This window comes from Hippopotamus amphibius, chromosome 1 (assembly GCF_030028045.1).
Source record: "Hippopotamus amphibius kiboko isolate mHipAmp2 chromosome 1, mHipAmp2.hap2, whole genome shotgun sequence".
Lineage (NCBI taxonomy): Eukaryota > Metazoa > Chordata > Mammalia > Artiodactyla > Hippopotamidae > Hippopotamus > Hippopotamus amphibius.
Window position 1 is genome coordinate 197,918,809 of NC_080186.1, and position 19,867 is coordinate 197,938,675.

Below are 19,867 nucleotides of genomic sequence, written 5' to 3' on the forward strand. Positions count from 1 at the left end.
TAGAGGGCAGGTGATACACTTTGATGATCTAAGAGTTTCTAGTGAAAGTGGGGAAGAGACCACTGAAAAAATGGAAATTAGGAAATACCTTGCCCCCAGGGCCCAGTGGTTTGAGGGAAAATGGATACTTCTTGGGTCTGCAGGGGAAATACTGTCCTTAGAGTTGAGGCAATTCTCCTGTAGATCAAGAGTATGGGCTGAATGCTCAAAGGAGTGGTTGAGGGGTCTGGGGAATAATGTGCTGTGGATGATAAAGGGCAAAAGTAAAAGATTTCAGGATTTGGGGAGGGATGGGAGACAGTGAAAGATGTTCATAGTAAGTGAGATTCTGTAGGGAGAGAAAGTCAAGTGAAATAGCAAGCCACATAAAGACAAATTGGAAAATACTAAAAGTAAAGAATAAGCATAAGGAAAAGAGACAATAATAGGAAAAGAGTGATTAGAAGGAGAGAAAATAATCAGTGTCACTATAGAGAAGGTAAAAGACAATAATGTGATTGCTCATTTTTTATGATACAGTCTCATTTTCTGCAGTTTTCCATCTCTCCTCTTCACATTCATGTGTTAAAAGAGAGTAAGCAAGACCTCAGGCAGCACCTATTACTCCTTACATGTTATCTGAGAAGACTAAGCTACTTGGTCTTTAGAGTCATTTAATGGGCTGTGATTCTTTAGTATAGCTGCTATAAATTTTTTTCTACAGAGAAAAGTTCTAGCTTTCCCTCTAATAGCTGCTTCAAGATGCTCTATATTCTCTTCAATGCTCAGCCAAAAACCATAGGAAAAACAACAGGGATGTTCTCTCTCTCCCAAACCACAGTAAAAGAAAGGCTAAGGAAACCCACAGGCTTAGTCTCTCGATATTTCTAAATAGTTCTTGTTGATTAAGAGTGAGCCCAACCTTACTCCCTACCATTCATTTTGATCATGGCCTAAGCAACAAATAGTGATATGGTGCACACATGGTAATTAAGAATTGGATTTACATTCTCTGACAAAGTCTAGAGATATGAGCTTCAAATTAAGTTTGGTTAGTGTCTAATATTTCCATTGTTTCTATAATGTGATAAATTTGAGTTAATGGAATACTCTTACTTAAAAAAAAGCTTTATTTATGTGTAGGCATTTATTCTCTGTGTTTATTATTTAATTTAAAAGTGAGGGAATTTAACATTATTTAAATGCAAACAGCTTGGGTTTATAGTGCATTTATCCATTTCATATTTATGCTTTTGTCAAATAAAAATGTCCCTGAAGAAATTACTGATGCTCATATATTTTATTTAGTAAAATTTAATCAAGCAAATAAAATTTAAAAAGATGACATTATGTTTCCTATACAGATAAAATTAGGGTTGGTTTGTATAAATTAATTGCTTTATTTTGAAGCACATTTTCCATACAGCAACCAAACTCTTATGTGCTTTTAATGATCTCTATTAATTAATCCTTCAGATATTTATAGGGTTTGAAATCCTTTGCAATATTCTAGAGTTCCTAAAAGCTCTGTAACTGTTCCAGAGTTAAGACTGAGGCAAAACTGGGATATAAACATCATAGAGCGATTGATCCTCATTTCCAGCTTCTAATGAAGTCAAAACTGGTAGGAAAACGGCAAAAATCATCTTGAAATATTTAGAGATGATGCTGTTTATAAAAGCAAGGTGACTCCTGAAACTTCAAATTAAACTAAATCATTTCAAAACTTAATGAACCTTTGATTTAAATTTATTAAAATATATAAATATTTAGTGGGGGAAAAGAAAACTAGGTTTTAAACCTCATCAGGAAAAGGACTTCATGAATTAGTTTCCAGAATTTTGATCTTAATTGAACTGAAATCTGTAACTTGCTATTTCATCTATATTCCACCAAAAAATGTTTCACTTCTTCAATGCCATGTTGCTAAACTACAGAGTTCTTTGAAGAGTGACTTGTGATCTCAAACGTGACTTCACGAAATCCTCCGTCTTAGTTCTGAGATAGCACTAATATCTGAACTTCACCGAGAAAAGTGTCCGACTCCATTCTGTTCAGCAGTCTCTTCGTGGTCAGTCGGTCTTCTTTCCCCAGATTTCCTGACTCCAGAAATTCAAATAAGACCTGCTAATCAGGCTCTGCTTTTCTCTCAACTGAGACAAACTCAGCAAAGGAGGAAGTAAAGTGATTTGAAATGACTTGCTTTTAGTATACTTACATTTGCTCCTAGTGATCTGTGAGTGGGTTCTGAACTAAATCTTTATGTCATTTGTCAGAGTCTATTATGATACTTTGGGGAAAGGGTCACTGTCAAGTATCCACCTTTTATATTACTTAGAAAATTGTATCTTAGTGGTCTTTTTTTCCCCTGTTTTTGAATACCTTTTTCCCATCTTTTATGACATCCTTGAACACTGACTTAATTTTAGTAAGGTGCCACTCTAAGGTTTTCACACAACGTAGGATATAACTTATGTAGATACAGAAACTTCCTTTGCTGAATCAATCACCTCCTTCAACCCCATTTCCCCAACTCCATCAATGCTGTCTGCACACAAGGCTCTTCCCCATCTATACAGAGTAACTCGCTATTATGTTGAATTTAAAGTGCTATCATACTATCATTGTGGACTTGATCCTTCAAACAACAATTTGCCATCAGAAATAAGCTACTGATTTGTAGTTACAGAGACTTTAAGTGATTGATGAAAATTCACTGAGTGTATTAAGGGTCATTTTATTACCCTCATTACTCATTTAGACAGCTTGAAGTAAAATCTGTAAGTCCTATTTAAAAATTTTTTTTCTTTCCTTTCAGGTTTCATGCAATATTTCCCTTTTAGCAGGAGTAATTTGGCTACTACCATTTATGTAGTTTATATATTTCATTTGGTATTTAATGTCTTAATCTATTATATATGTAATTAAAATATAACATTTAAAAATAAGAGAAAAATAATCTTCTATATATTACTATTCAAGAATAAATATTAGAATGGGAGAATGATAATTTAAATGTTTACATTGTGGAGTCTTATGAGTAAGTACAGAGTCTTTACAGACACAAAACAAGAAACAGAACAATCATTTCCTGATGCATTCAGATAAATTACCACTTGGTTCTTAATACCTTTGGAGAAGAATTGCAGACAATTGTGTGACTTAATTCACGTGATTTTTATAGTGCTTTTGAGATGCCATAAATAAAAAACAGCTTTTGGCCATAAAATACAAAGAATGAATCAAAGTTTTAAGGGTTTACATGCTGTATGGTGTATGTAACTTACATGTAGAACTTATGTGAAATGTCCAAAAGAGAGAGAAAACTTCAGAATTCTTCATTCGGGCATTCATTTATTCATCTGCTCAATTATTAAAAAATAACAATTCCCTGTTTTAATGATCTCAGCTTTAGAAAGTAGTAATTTATCTTTGTCTTTGAATTAAGGACTCAAGACCTTATCTTGCTATTCAAGATTTCTGGGAAGCTTATTAAATGCACACTGTGTCCAGTAGAGATAATATTTACAAATAAGATGCAATTATTACAGCAAACATTTTTCATGTGTTTTAAATAAGTAACTTTCATAATTATTCTGTAAATATAAATGCTGAATATTCAGGTAAAATAATATCATATAAAATGAAATGATTGTTCTGATTACATTAATTTATGAGAATAAAACAATTTCATCCTCCATTATTTAACATTTTTTAATTTCTGTTGTTAAAAAAAAAGTAAGATTCAGAGTAATCATAGACTCAGGGATTCTCTGTTTCTTCTCTGTGTCACTGTAAAATGTCACTTTCATTGAAGTAGGCATCTGGAAGCAGAATGACACCCTCTTTTTTTCTTTATTTTTTGTCAGATAATGCCAGGGACTGTCTCTAATTCTGTATTTTTGCCTCATTTAAATATTTTCAGAAATATAGCTATTTTATATTGGTATGAAAATTTTCAGCATATTTTCAACAAATTTCAAGTTAGTTGTTCATTGTATTCTTATATCTATAAGAATTATTAAAAAATAACATAATATATAGATATAATATAGTATCTCTATAATACTATGTTATAGATATTAATAGGATATATATGTTAAATATGACTAATTTAAATTACATTTTGCTCTATAAAAGTAAAAAAATTAAGAAACCCTAATAGGTTTTTATAAGAGTTTTTATTTTTCAATGGGGAATTAATAAAATGGCAAGACAGGTTGTGCCAATTGTAGGAGAATACAGGAAATTTATGGAACATGTACAGAGGAAACACTGCCTTTTCTAATCTGAGATTAGAAAGCACTGAGGTGGAGAAAGTAAGGAGAAAACATCCCTGAGGGGATAGTTCTGGGCCACTTAAAGAGTGGTGTAACTAGATTGTATTAAAAAACAACAGCTGAGCTGTCTAAGGGGAGAAAAAAGACAATGTTTCTGTTATATAAAATTCCAAGCTTCAGCAAAACTACTAGTACCAAACACAGCAGGTGTTTGCCTATTCTTAGAAAAGTATGGATAGCTAAAAGTGAATTTTGAAAATGCAACAGAACATGATATTGCATAGAAAAAGCATAAATGTTAAAAGTACATTTTTAAAATGATGGGATGAATGATCCTAATTTTTTAATATTTTGCCTCCAAATAACTAATGTTTTTAAAATAATGCAGCTTTGAAAATACAAAAAATAAATATTAAAAAGGCAACTATTTTCAGGTGCTAATGAGGGCATATTATGTTTAAGGCACCATGCTAGATACTGCACTGGGGAATTAAAAAGAAAATAATAGATATGGTCCTTGTACTCAGGAGTTTTCAAACTCATGAGAATATTATGGGAAACAATTCTGGGAACTTAGATTAAATACTTTTTCTTTGGTCTCCTATACTTTATCCTACAGCCAGGAGTCACATATGTAAGGGGCAAAGGATGTAGATGGGATACATCATTGAATGGATTTGAGTAAAGGGGGCATGAGCAAAACAAAGCTTCAGGAAGATTAATCTGGAAGCTGGTACAGTGGAATTAAAATTTTAAAACATTGGATGCATGAAATTGGATCTGGGGGTATAAAAGTGTTTCATGATGACACTGTAAGGGTGAGGAGTACACATTTAAGCTTGTTTACAATTGCTCTCTGGGAACCAAAAAGGCTTTAGGGCAGAGATCATTAGCTTACTTATCTTGGGGGGTTTAGACATGCAGTTCTTCCTTCCCTCAGGTGAGTAGTTCTGTTTTCCAGGCAAGAGCCTGAGGGAGTGAAGGGATGTGAATGGCCTGTGAGATGGATGTGTGAGTGAGGTGTTTCTTAAGCCATAGTCCATAGCGCATGTAGAGAAACAGGCCTAGCTTTGGTGTCTCTGAGCATTTAAATACATGGGAGTGCCTGGTCTCATTACTGTGGCCAACACCACACTCAGCCAGGCTCTGTGGTCCTCATAGGTATCAAGTGACAGCTCAGTCCTACTAGACTGTGCACGTTTCCCAAGGCAGAGCCTAATCTATCTTTCCACTGACTTTCTCCCTCAGAAGCAGTACATGAGGGCCCATGACTTAAGCAGATCATTTCCAACTTTGCTTCCCTAAAATATTACTGAAAGAGCTGTTAAGTCATCATATTTCACAACTGCATGACTAACGCAGGCTGAAAATGTGGCTTAGAGAGAGCTAGTATGTTATCATGTGACCTCTATGTTAAGTAAGATAATAGGAAACATGATCCTTTCTTCCTGCTTTGCTGCCTCAAAAAAGGTTAACAAGGAGGCAGATACTTCAGATTTTCAACAAACTTCAACTTGCTCCCCCACCCTCCTGGATGTGCATGCCGAGTTGGACAGAAGTTGCTGTGGATGTTCCTCCCATCACACGTTATTACTCCCCCAAAATCACGCTCTCTTAGGATTGCTCTTTTACAGCCATTGTTTTGGTGCAGCCAATTAGTAGGTCCCAATAATTCTACCATTAAGCCCAGAGCTAGGATTTTAAAGGTAAAAATATTTTTACTTTTTTTTGTGTGTGCATGTGTGTGTATGTACAATATAGATGTACATATACATGCTATTTAATAGTATTATTTAATAAACGTCACTACAACATTATTTAAAAAACATTTTTAGTGCTATTTAATCGATTTTGGGACATTGTTAATGAGTTAAAATTGAGTAACAAGGGTTTGGGTAAATATTTTTATTTTTTAGAAATAATTTTATTTAGTTTCAGCTAAAAGTTATGTTTTCCCTAAAAAACCTCTCACAACATAGATCTTCTGCATAATTTTATAGTGGATAAGAACCCACACTATGAAATCACAGACCTTTGCTCAAAAGCGAACATTTCCATTTGACTATTGGGACAAAATATATATTTTCTGAGTCCCAATTTCTTTATCTATAAAATGAGAATAATAATAGTACCATTTCTAGAGTTGCTTGAGTTGATGCATGTGAAATAATTTGCACTGTGCCTGGCACATAATAAGCAAATTGATCCTATCTGGACTGCACTTAGTACATACTCCCTAACATATACTATGAACATAATAATTAGCTGAATAATTAAATTGAAGGAAGAAAAGGAAGGGAAGAGAACTGTTGAAAGGGAAGGGAATTTGCTGAATCCTAGCTTCATACAATGTATTACAAAGTATTATAATGATATATATGATATATGATATATGTCTTTCTCACTCACAAGACTATAAGCATCATGCAGGCCTAAAGGATTGTGTTTTTTCATGTCTACATCATCCATAACCCCCAACACAGTATCTTGCACACAGCAGATTAACAAACAAACTTTAAAATGAACTGAACAAAACAAATAATATATGTTTGTAAGATTATTTAACATCTGTCACCATACCAGATTTTAAACTTCATAAATATCAGGAAATGGGCTTGTATTATTTTTATTATTATTATTATTATTTTGCTGTTATCAGCTTGTAGAGTACTTGGAGCAATAAATGATTATGTTGAACTTCAGGGAAGAAATGTTCAAAGGCACCTACATCCCTGGGTATTCTGGCCCATAAGTAGTACCTCCTACATAATCATGAAAAGAAATAAACTCGGACAGCATTACCATGTATAAGATCATCAGTTTTTCAGTAACACTGTAGATGTCAATTGCTTTACCTTGTACTGTATAACAGTCCTGAAAACTTGTGAACATAATGGCTGCTAGAAAATTACAACAATAAAGGTCATTTTACTTTAGGCTATTAGGCATTTAAAATATTCTTGAGAATATTTTGAGTATTTCCAATCACAATGCATTACTCAACATGTGCCATGATAGTCTCTGTTCTTTGGGCGCAGAAGACTTCAGACAGCCTGGTTCTGCCTCCGAGAGGCCAGAAAGCCATCCAAGGTCAGTCCACTGTAAGAATTAGGGCTGATCATGCAGGATGTTGCCTGGCCGCAGACCTCCCAGAGTTGCCTGTGAGGTTATCCAAACAAGCACTTTTCACCCACAGTGAGAAATTACAAGATGTGGCCATCCCATGTCGAGAGAGCTTCTTGCTGTTTCTGCTGTCATCTTGATTTTTCCTTTTCGGGTGTGTTACAAAGAGAATGGATCCCATGGGACAACTCTCACACTTGTTACCCTCCATTTCCTCAGTCTAACTGAGTGTAAGTAATGGAACCGCGTTTTAATGGCCCACTATCCCAAACGCCCTCCTAACCCTTTGGCAGAGATGCTTTGTAGCTGACAAATATGACAGGCAAGGCTAACGAACCCTTAGGCCAGCAATATTCTCATCTTTAATCCATCATAGACATCAAAAAATAATGAGATTTCTTGAAACGGTGCCAGCAGTGAGCTCATATGACACTAAGATGATAAATTTACTCAACCACTTACAAAGAAGTAGCGAGGACACTGACAGGCCCAGGTAGTTTCACAACATGGAGTGGTGCAATGTGGAAAATACTGATGCTTTACTACATTTTCTAGATGGTATCTAGACCAAGATTCTAGTCCATTTTCATTTTTAATTTTGCTTTTGAGTTATGTCTTTTATTTTTTAGTGTTTTGCATGAGAAATTAATTCTGCCCTCCTTCTGGAGATGCTGATAAGGGAGATATTCAAGTCTGTGTGTGAGATGCTACTGCTGCTGTGAAACTGTGATAAAATGGGACATTTTTTAAAAAAAGATGGTTTTTATTTTAAGTGCTTTTAAGATTTAAGTTGAACTGGTCTAAACTAGAGGACTTGAAGAAGTTTTGAAACGGCCCCAACCACTGATCCTTGACAGAGAAGCCCTGCTCACCCTAGGCCATTGTGGGGAAACATGCTTCTTTTATCTAAGTTTACAATTTTGATTTGAAAAAACAATTGAGTATGAAAATGTATATATTTTTTACATCTCACAAGGCCCTACAGCTATTGTTTTTCTACTTTGCATCAACATGCACAGGATGTAAGTTTCCAACATTACTTTAGTGACTATCTGCTAACAATGAATTGGAAACAAACTGTTCCCAAATAGTCAAAACTCTGCACTGGGTATTATGATTAGAATATCTTAATTCTATGATTTTAATTCTACTGTTTAGCCTGCAAAAGCACTTTCATCTGTATGATATCAGAATGACCCCAGATATCTAGCCCACCAGAGTATCTGCTACCCTGGCCACAACCCTGAAGAGGAAGTTTAGGAGGCTGCCCCAGAGTTGCCACTGCAATTGACTCTAGACTCCCATGAGGCTAGAGTTGCTGTCTGAAGTTCCATAAGGAGAGATCTCTTACCTGACTTCTGCTTTAGTACCTGAAAAAATGCCAACATCTGAGAGGAGAGAGATACTTCTCACACCTTATTAGGTAATATAGATAAGGTGAGTAAACACTTGCTACTCAAAGTGTGGTCTGCAACTAGCAGCATCAGAATCACCTAAATGCTTAGTAGAAGTACAGAACCTCAAGCCCCATCCCAGACCTCATGATTCAGCATCTGTATTTTAACAAGATACCCAGGTGATTCATACCCACGTTGGAATTTTAGAAACACTGGATGGATTAGATAGTTTGGATTGAAGGGGAGATGTGCAAAGAATATAAAATACTGATGCTTAAGAAAAAGACAGAAGGAAAGCAGGTCTAAAATGAAATGGCATATTTCACACTGTTTCCTGGGGTTTTAGTTTATTATTACATCATGGATGATGAAGTATATTTATGGTGGTTCAACTCTAATTATACTAAGAAAGTGTTTAATTCACAAGAAAATGTTTTGGATTTTAAATTTATGTTCAAGGGTGGAATTTATAGAAATATTCACCCTTTAGGTGAGGAAAAATAAAGTTTCCATAGTTAAGGAGAATTAATCCTTTAAATCTACTATGTGACCCTACAGACAATTAAGACTCCATTTGAGGGCTTTCTTAGTGCTCCTTAAGAAAAATCAAGTCCAATATCTACTTACTTAACTTCCCAGGGTGATAGGTAGAAGGAAATACTAGGGAAACACCGTGTGTGTGTGTGTATTTGAGATCTGAACATGAAGACACTGAAGATGAGAAAATAATTTGTGTCTTCATCTCTGATCAAGAGCTTGACTCTAAGAAATAGCCAGCATTATTCATAGTGCAAACCATTTTGGCCACATAAGCCAATATAGTCCTTTCTTACTTAAGCCTTAACCTAACACCTTAACTCCTGGCCCTTGGCCACATTGTTTCTGGGAGTCTGAGCTGGGCACAGGGTTGGGTCAAACCTGGCCTATGAGTTTCAGAGTTAGATGCTGAGAATACAGTGTACAAGTAAAAGCCAGAACAAATATCCAATTAGACCACAAAAATACACATCACAGTGAATGTTTGAGTAGAGAAAAGAGAACAAATAACAGAGTAAGAGGATAGAAATGAGAGCCACCTGAAGAGAGGAAGTGCAATCAAAATTAGGGTGGGAATAGAGCATAAGTTGAGTCCCTGAAGTGCTGAGGTGTAGGAACGAGACCCTTTTCTTTCCTGCTTCCTTAGTTGGGGAGGGAGTGGTATATTAAAGAAACTGAGATCATTCAGACAGCGTGGGGGCAGAGTGATGGGATGAATAGGTCCACAAAGTGGTAGAATATTGTGGGGTGAAAGAATTGGTGATCTTTGTAACACAATTGGAGGCCAACTCCCGGCAGAGGCATTGGTGCATCTGTCATGGGAAGCCTTATGGAAAGGGTCTCCTGTTAGAAATTCTTACTTAGGTCTCTGTTTATGGATTGTGCCAGTTTTTGGTCCACCGGAGGATGTCCTGATTTCCCTTGATGCAACAGGTTTGCTCAGATGGTGAGTTCTTGGAGAACCATTATTCAAGGAGAAATGTGGACAAGAGCCCGATAGAAAGTAAAGTTGTTATCCATGAAGGTGCCTTGAATATATAGTCAGAAATTGATTATATGTCAATTCTATGGTGAAGAGTTAAATGGATTCACTTATCTCATTAGTAGAAATTATGTAAACTCAAGTCTTCTCAAGTTCGTAAATAACATTAATTTACATATTTTCAGTGGGATGGGTAGAAGATTGGCAGACAGTGGACAAATATTACAATTTTTGAGGACCTTGAAAACTCCAAAACTTGTTCCGAAGAGAAAATTAGTTGGTTGGGTTATTCTGGGAGGTGAAAATCATATCTGTGTGAGGAACATAGTATTAAAGGGAATAGTGTCCTAGAGCATTTAGAATTTTGAAAGAGGATACAGAAAACAGTCCTGCACTGTTTTCATCTTATAGATTAGAGAATGGCTTTATTTTATGGTTTAAAATTCAGCATAGGGTAGAATTCAGCATGTTTCTCATTGAATGTGTGCCACCACCATGGATTCAACACACATGGGGAAATTGGCCACCTAGCCCAACTGGAAGCACAGCTTACCCACCTAGTATATTATTCTCTCCATGGACATCAGCAGGTGGTTAGCATGGGCAGGCAGCAATGAAGCTTTATTTTGTTTTCATATTATCAGTGGGAGGTCTAATGGCAGAGCATCAAGGAGAATAGAAAAGTCATACTAGAGAGTTTCTGATGCTTACTGGGAGGTCTCCCAATTCAGAAGATCTGAAAACCTCAGGCAATACAACCAGCTGTGCATGCAGAACTTCCCTGAAGCCTTCCTGGACCTGGGCCTACACAACTGAGTCATTTCCCCTTTTATGTCCTGAAATTAGGGCCAGAATTCCACAGGGTAACAGGTCATTGATTCTGCCCCAATCAGAATCCATCCATCACACTGGTGGCCATATCCAGGGATGAAGCTGTGAAAGGTGTTGCTTAGTACTGCTTAGAGATAAGGTATCTTCAACAAGCAGACCGTCCGGCAGAAGGAAGGTATGACCCAGTTACCTGGCTTCCATGTGCAGTATGAGACCAGGAAGTTGCTATGTACATTTACCTGGATGGTGCCCTTGTGGGGAGACCAGCAGTAGTGGTGTTCTTTGTGATAGACCCAAGTTTAGAGAACCATCTTTAGTTTTAGCTTTGATACATTGACTGTCTATAGCTGTAAATGATCACAGCATAGCATTGAAGGGTCCTGTATGAGAAACCCCTAGTGCATCCTCATCAGCTGTAACAGAATGCATATAAATGTGAGTATACAATGGACAGATGGTGTCTAATAGCAATAGAACTGAGAACTGAGTCGAGTGGTAGACATATGAACTGGGTCCTCAGGGAATAACTGTGTATATAATTTTTCTGTTTGCTTTCAGATCCTTTCCTTAACCTTCTCCTGCTCTGCTCTGTATTGTAGGTGACTGATCCTGCAAATTACTTTTCTCAGATTCTTTTCCCATTGGCTTCTGGCTAAGCTTGGTCCATGGGAAGCACTGGTGGGAGACTGGAAGGTGGCAAAAAGAAAGAAGCTAGAGTATTTCCCTCTACATTTTCTGCTTCCTGCAGCCTTCAACAATGGCAGTGTCTTCTCAATAGTCTTAGCTACTCCAGATAGGCTTTGGTGTCTCACTGCATGGCCCTGGCTTTTGAGTTTTAGTAGCATCATTTCCCTGTGTCTTTGCAGTCTTAGTAATGCCAGAAGCTCCTGATTTTGTTAATTTCTGTCACTTCTGCTTGTCAGCCCTCTGAACCCCTTTAAACTAATTTCCCTTATAAAACACTCTCTATTTTCTCTATTTAAACCCTTGGCATGGGCTTTTTCATACAGCTGACTGTCAAAGGCTCTTCCTTGGGCAAGAAGGAGTGCAAAATATGGCATGTGGGTTGGGGATGCATGATCATGAGCTTATTTCAGCAGGCACTTTGGACTGGAATCAAGAGAGAGGGTTGAACCATAGATTCTAGGGGCAAATCTGAAAGTAAGCCTCACATTCAGCCTGATTAGAATGTTGATACACAAGGTGTTAGGCAGAAGGAAGGAAAGTCATGTAACTCAATAACCTGCCTAAGTGGGACACAATAACAATTTTTAAAAATCCAGTGTTAAGAAAAAAAACCTTTAAAATCAATGTAATGTTTATTAAACATTGCCAAATTGAAATAATGGAGAGGTTATGTTGCTTAATACACAGCAAAATTCCCCTTTTCTCTCTATTCGAAGTCATTCATCATGCCTATCCTTCTACAAATTCTTTCTCTTTCTCCCTCTCCTCCTCCTCCCTCTCCCTCTCTCTCTCTCCTCCTGGTCCAAACTCTTTGCTCTCCTCTCTCTTCTCCCACTTTCCTTCTCTTGTGTCTTCCTTATCACTTCTCTTCTTCCAGGAGAAGACTTTTCTTATGTAAATCAATCCAGAAGGACGCATAACGACTTACAATTTGTTATATTTTCTTGTATCCTTCTCACATCAGGTAACATAAACCAAAATGAAAATTGGAGCTATTGGATCAGAATAGATTGGCCCGACAGAAAACTGGAAAGATAAGCCCAGGGATATTACTCTTATCAGGGCTGGAAATGAACTTTTGTATAATGATTTTTGCCTTATCCCTGCAAAGGGAGAACTCTTAATGACCCTGAGCTGGTTTAGATAATTGGGATCCAAAATTAGACATGGAAACCAGCTGTTTAGAATTCAGAGCATGCCCATGCAGAGGGATAATTTAGGTACTGGACAGGTTTCCGATGCCTCTCACAGAGAACATGCTCAATGAATGTTTGTGAATGAACATGTAATACCTGAAATACAGTACAGTATCAGACCAAGAGTTTTAGAGAAAATAACTACTAGATATAAATATGTTACTATGATGAAATTCACTCATAATTCCAATTTGGAATATGAGGAACAGATCTTCCCGGCAGTGAGAGTTGAGATCCCTTTTCCTCATTTTCCAATTTCCTGTGTAACAGACAAACTCCCTTAACCCTCACTGACTCAACTACTGATTACTGACAATGCCTCCCTGGAATAGAATTACCATAAGGTACTCTGAAGAATGCGCTGTGGCTCCAAGGGGATCAGGTGAATAGGTGTTGCCAGGGAGACACTCCCAGCCCAGGAACAAACTTAAATATTCCCTTTTTTCCTTAATATGGCCCCAGAGAGTGGTTTATCAACCTCAGCTTATTGCTTCTAATCAGATGTTACTTATTCTTAGTGTTCTGCAGTTCTGCAGAAAATCCTTACATCCTTTCTTATACTATTCTAGCTTTAAAACAAATTCATAGCTCTTTGGAGAGTACTAAGTGGTTTATTGGTAGCAAGACGAGAGGAAAGATATAAGAAGTAAAAATTTTAACAACAATCTTAGATTTTCTCAAATATTTTTAAAGTATCAGTTAAACATAATGTGGAGCCTATAGGTAGTTTCACACTTGATGGTGAAAAACTTTCCATCCAAGATAGGAGCAAAGCAAAGATGTCCTCTCTCATTACTTCTATTCAATATTGTACTGGAAGTCCTAGCTAATGAAATAAGACAAGAAAAGGAAAGGAAGAAATATAAGTGTATTTGTTCAAAGGGGCATTATTATCTATGTAGAAAATTCCAAAGAATCAGTAAAAAATTTCTGGAACTAAAAATCAAGTATAGTAAGGTCACAGGATACAAGCCTGACGCATAAAGGTTAAATATTTTTTTATATACAAGCCATAGCATAACAATGTCACTTACATAGTAACAAAAAATTAAATTAAATCTAACAAAATATGTACAGGATGTATATGCTAAAAACCACAAAACTCTGTGAAAATCAAAGGAGATCTAAATGAATGTCATGCTATTCCATGTTCATGGATTGAAATACTCAGCATTGTAAAGATATTCATTTTCCCCAATTTGATCTACAGATGCAACACAATCATAATTAAAATCCTGGCATGATATTTTGGAGATATTGACAAACTGAGTCTAAAGTTTACATGTCAAGGTAAAAGACTTAGAATAGCCAGTACAATACTGCAGAAGAAAAAAAATTTATACCACCTGATTTCCAAACCTACTATAAATCCAGTAATCATGATAGTGTGGTATTGGTGAAAGACTGCACGCAAAATAAGCGGAAAGAATAGAAAACCCAAAAGTAGAAAATCCACACAAATAAAGTGATTCTTCATACAGAAGCAAAAGCAATTCAATGGATAAAAGATGTTCTTTTCAGTAAAGGAGGATGGAACAATTGGTTGTCCAAATTTAAAATAAAGAATCTAGACAGAAACCTTACACATTTCATAAAAATTAACTCAAAGTGGATCATAAACCTAAATGTAAACACAAAACTATGAAACCTCTAGAAAACAATAGAGGAAGAATCTAGGTGACCCTAGGTTTGATGTTGAGTTTTTAGATACAACATCAAAAGAATAATCCATGAAATTAAAATACTGATGTTAGACAATTAAATTTTTTTTAAAAATCTGTTCTGTGAAAGTCTGTTAAAAGAATTTAAAAACAAGATATACACAGAAAATATTTGGAATAAAATATTTGGAAAATATATCTGATAAAGGATATATTTTCAATCTATATAAAATACTCTTGGAACTCAACAACAAGAAGACAAACTGTCCAAATTAAAAAAAAAAAGATAAAATATATAAAGCAACATCTCACCAAAGAAGATACAGAGATGACAGATAAGCATATGAAAGATGCTCAGCATCTTATAGCACTAAGGAGTTGCAAATTAAAACAATGACATACCACTACATACCCCTTAGAATATCTAAAATTAAAAAAAACAAACCTGATAAAACCAATTGCTGGTGAGAATGAGAAACAATAGGATCCCCAATGCTGTTCAGAGTACAAACAGTACAGCCATTTTGGAAGAGTGTGTCAGGTTTTTACAAAGTTAAACATAGTTTTACCACATCATACAATATTGTGCACCTAGGTGTTATCTCAACTAATTTGAAAACTTATGTTCATGCCAAAAACTGCATGCAAGCTCATAGCAGCTTTATTCATAATTGCCAAAACTTGGAAGCAACCAAGATGGTCTTTAATAGGTAAAAAGATCAACAAAATTTTATACATTCATCCATTAGGATATTATTCAGTGATAAAAAGAAGTGAGCTATCAAGCTATAAAAAGATATATATGAACCATAAAGGCATATTTCTAAGTGAAAGAAGCCATTCTGAAAAGGATACATATTGCATAATTCCAATTATATGACATTCTGGAAAAGGCGAAACTATAGAGAATAAAATGATCAGAGGTTGCAAGGGGTTCCAATATAGGTAGAGAGGGTTGAATAGTTGAAGCACAGGGTGTTTTTTAGGGTGGTGAAACTCCTGTATGGGATGCATACAGGGTACATAATTTTATGCATGTGTGAAAACTCATAGAGCTTTACAGCACTAGGAGGAAACCTCACTGTTTGAAAATTAAAAAAAAAAAAAGGAGGTCAATGCATTCCAGGTTGGAATGCATTATCATGAAATAATCTACCAGTATTACAAATATCTGAAACAACCTCATTTAAGGTAATTGGGGGAAAGGTGCTGACCGATGTAACTCTGTAAATGAATGGAGTCTGTAACAACAGAGGCAAAAGAAATTGCACATATACTGCATGTATACATATGTACCGTACCCTAGTTGATAAAGTTGACTCCCATGCAGGTATGGCTTAACAATTCTAATACTGCTTTACATATACTTAATTAAAGAATTAAGTAAATGATGGCAATGGTGGTAATTAGATTTCTCATTTTTAGAGTAAGAATTTACAGAAAAGTAAGGGGAGGAGGCTAGAATAGTCCATATAGTTACAGATTAGAGTTGGAGATATCCATATGAACTCATATTTCTTAATATACATCCATATGGTTACCTATAGAAATATTTATAGATATGTGTATATACACAGGTAAGTATACATGCATATATTTCCCTGCTCTGCCATCTGAGGGGGAGGGCCTAAAAGCAGTGACACCCCAATAGCAATGAGCACACCTAATGCCATAACTTAACCTTTACTACCATTTCTCAGTGAAAGAGACCAGAGCTATTTTGAGAAAAAGCTCATTCTAGGACCTGGGTAGGAAATACAGAAGATAAGTCTAGAGCATCATGTAGTGCCAGAAAGTAAAGAAGTGCTAGAAAAAATATTGATGGGCATATGTCAAGGGACACAGGAGTCAACTGAAAGTTCTCCCATAGTCAAAGCTGTAACAATTTGAGCAACAAAATAAAGTTGTACTAGACTGTAACCTAAAATATAAAATAAATACCCATGGATCCATATTGATGTAAATAAATGATTGGATAAACAAATAAATGGGGAAAATGAGACACATCTCTTATGAGATGAATTCCAAATAATTTACTTAGATACTCTGCCTTCAAGGAGGTAAAGCACACCTGTCCACTGCTTAAGTCTGGGCTGTGTGTCATGTCTTTATTCCAAAGAGGACAGCATGTAAAGGTGGAAAAAAAGAGTAGGTTTATAGTGAAGAAACCTGACAAACACTCAGCCAGGTGCGGAGGTCAACATCATCATGATGTCATGTTGATAGAATGTTTCCTTAACATGATGTGATGAAAATGACATTTTACCCTGTGGTTTTCCTCTCTAAAACCTATAATCTTATTCTAATCATGAGAAACACATCATGTAAATCCCAAAAGAGAGAGATTCTACAGAACACCTGACCAGTACTCCTCAAAACTGGCAAGGTCATCAAACATAAGAAAACTGTCACAGATAACAGTAGTCTAAAGAAATAGGATAACTAAATGTAAGGTGGTATCCTGGATAGGGTCCTGGGAAGAAAATGAACATTAGGTAAAAATTAAGGAAATCTGAATAAAGTATGGACTTTAGATATTAAGGTACCAATATTTGTTCATTAATTACAGTAAGACTGTCATACCAATATAAAATGTTAAAAATTGTAGAAACTAGGTATGAGGTCTATGGGCACTCTCTATACGGCCTTTGCAATTTTTCTGTAAATCTAAATCTGTTATGAAAAATCAAGTTTATTGAAAAAATCATGTAGAAGAATGAGTAGAATTACAGAATAAATATTTGACTGTGATTTAATAATTACTGTAACCTCATAGGAGTACATAGGTATATTATAGTATTCTATTTACCTATATGTATATTTGAAATAGCCCATAATAACACATTTTTTAAAAGTAGATTAACAATAAAAAATTCAACCAAAAAAAGTAGTTCCTGCCATTTATTAGATGTTAATTAGAAAAAATCCTACTATTTTTCTCACCATATTCATGAGACCCTCAATCTCTTGGCAATTCTTTAGATCACAGAACTGGACTTTAATTAGCATGACTATACAATTTATTGCCCAGAATGGGACACCCTGGATACTGAAAGGGGATGCTATTATGTAATTATGCTGGGATAACAGGAGTAATCTAGATAAAACAAGGATACTCTATCTTTGATATCCCCCCCCTTTTTTTTACTTAACATGGCTTCTACAATTTCCTTCTTTGACCTCTAGCTGTAGGAAAAGACAAAGTTTACTTAGATTACAATAGTGAATTTGTGGGTATTATAGCTCTAAGATAAGATTTTCTACCATTATAGAAAAGCTGGTACGTTCTTAGATGCTTTCTTTTATTATTAAGAAGGATTTGGAACTTTTATAGGGAAATGGAGGTGAGAGCCTCAAGATGTGTTGGTAAAGAAAGAGGACTGGTCAAATCATGCTTCTTCTACTCACAGATTCAAGCATAAATCAATCCAACCAACAAGTAGCCAGAGGTAGGTGGAGTTTATGGATCTGAGTCTGCCTCAAGTGGGTGAATGGAGAATGTGGATGAAAGATATCCCAGTGTGATGGTGTAATGGCAAATGGCACTTCACAGCCCTTTGAGACAGCAATTCCATAAAAGAGACACCTAAGTTGGCTTGATATGGGCTGTCATTTTAACAGAAGTTTAACACCAAAAATATTTTCATGGGAAACTGCTATTAGTGTAAAAGCAATATCTCAGTGTATAAGCAACCCTGGCTTTTCCGAAACAACAATATTGTATTGTGTTCCCGCTAATCCAGTTGTGTTCTTTTACTGATGAAGCTGTTTGAGCACAGCAAAAGTCAAGGGTGAGAAGAGAAAGGAAGACAGAAAATAAGAATAGAAAATTGATGACAGAAGAGAAGTAGCTTGAAATCTCTGCTGGAAAGTTCTATTTATATCTTGTGACACACACACACTTCATTATTTATAGCTTCATGAATTCTCATCATATTCCATCCCCCCTCATACTTCCTCAACCCCTACTGCTTTACAACCCATAAAATAATCTTGGAAGAACTACAGAAACCAAAAGTTAAAATACAAACCTATTCCCAACAAATTTTCTTCTCTTGCAGATATATGCTTAACTTTTTTCCCTTTCAAATTTCCTTGGGTGTCTACTTTATCCATATTAGAACATAAGCTCTGAGAGAAGAGAGTGATTTTTAAGAATATTTTACTATCAGACACATTAATTAAATGTCAGCACAAAGACTAACTACATTCAATTACTTTAAGATATTTCTTAGAAAGACTTCATTTACCAGTTTTCAATGACCTCCTATGTGTCAATCTTTGGGAACATTTTCATCATTGTTACTTGCCTTCTCTGAGACATTTAATATCATTAAACATACTTCTCCTCTGGTACAGGTTGTTTCATAATACTGCTCTTCCTATTTCTTTCTTCATCTTTTTATTTTCAGTCTTTAAAAGAAAAAAAAAAAACAACAATGTTCTTTCTCCTATTTTTTTATTCTAAATGTAGATGGTTTTCTTCTCTTGGGTAAAATCAACAATGATTTTTAAGATGACTCCCAGGCCTGTACCTCCAGCCATGGCCTCTGCCCAATGTTTCAGGCCTATTCAATCTTTATGTGTATGTAGAACAAACACACCAAACTCAACAAATCCTCAATGAAAATCTAAAGTACAACATTGGGAGCCGCCTTCTTCGTATTTCTCACTTAATTCACCCTCCTTCTGTTCTGTTGATTCTATCTTCTACAAGTCTCATAAATCTCTTCCTTTCTACCTCTACTATTTTGGACAATATCCTCAATATCAAAATAGTTGCAAATGGATCACTCTGCTTTTATCTTCCTAATTATTTTTTCACTTCCCTCTAACTCATTTTCCATATAAATGCCAGGGTACACTTTTTCTGAAATGCAAATATGAACACATCTTTCTCCTGCCTTAAAATCTTTACTGTCTTCCTGCAGTTTTTATAATAAAGTCAAATATAAAAATAAATTCTAGCCATATTGAATCACTGCCTTCTGTGCCCACTATCCTACCTTGTGCCCCTGTGATTTTGCTTTTGCTTCTCCTGCCACCTCAAACTCCCAGCCCATCCTTCTTTGGCCAGGTAAGCATTCCTCAGTGACTCAGCTTAAATTAGCATTTTAGATGTATTTCCTTACTCTTCCAGGTTTAGGGTAAGAAGGGTGCTCCTCTATCGTACTTCCCTAATACTCCATTTAGG